Below are 906 nucleotides of genomic sequence, written 5' to 3'. Positions count from 1 at the left end.
TGTCCTGAACTGAGAGCTGTTGGAAATTGTTGCAATTAGGAGATTGGATATATTAATAATTTTTATCAAGAAGTAGAAAGAACAATGCAAGGCCAAGATTTTTATCAGAAATGAAAGAGTAATCATACATGTTAGCTGGAACGGCAGTATATTTGATTATTTATTGATAGTACAGTTTCCTTGGTTCTGTGTTTAGACACGATTAAATAGTCATCTCGCTTTTTTCTTGTTCTACTTACCATGGTCAAATGAGTCTGTCTGATTATTGTTTATATTCTTTAGAAACTATTTGAAGAAGAGGAATGATCAATCAAATGATCAAGAAGAAACATCATGGCCTAGCAACTGGTTGCCATGGACCAGCTGTTGGCTATCAGAGATGTTGTTCTTGTTCTTTGTTCATTTGCTTTTTCTTTTTTTAATATTGTTATTCTCAGATTATGCAATGCGTTTGTGAGATAATAGAGAAGGTGGATTTTAGGATGCCTCTAAAATTTCTATGTCTCTCACAATATAAATTCAACCCTTCACTATTATAAAAATTTTTATTTTAACTACATTCAAATGAAATAATTCTGCTAAAATCATTATAGCAGAACGAGACTGACCTAAAGTGGAGAACCAAATCGTGTAATCTATTCTGTCACATCTACTGTGTTCGCTCCAGGGTTTATTTTTCTACTTTAGTTTTAAATCCACTCAGAAAAAACTACCTCACTTTAGGGAACAATATCTAACTCATTCCTTTTATGGTGAGTAATATGTATACTCCCAATACTCTCTGTGACCCGCTAACCCAGTCAAGTACTTCTGCCTTGGTAGACAACACTTCTCCATCAAGTAGTTAAAATTAATTTGCCTAGTTGCTTTTGTAAATTTAGATAAGATAGATGACAGATGTTAGAT

This window comes from Pteropus vampyrus, unplaced genomic scaffold (genome assembly GCF_000151845.1).
Source record: "Pteropus vampyrus isolate Shadow unplaced genomic scaffold, Pvam_2.0 Scaffold8, whole genome shotgun sequence".
NCBI lineage: Eukaryota > Metazoa > Chordata > Mammalia > Chiroptera > Pteropodidae > Pteropus > Pteropus vampyrus.
The sequence above is the reverse complement of the archived record's forward strand: the minus strand, read 5'-3'. Positions refer to the sequence as shown.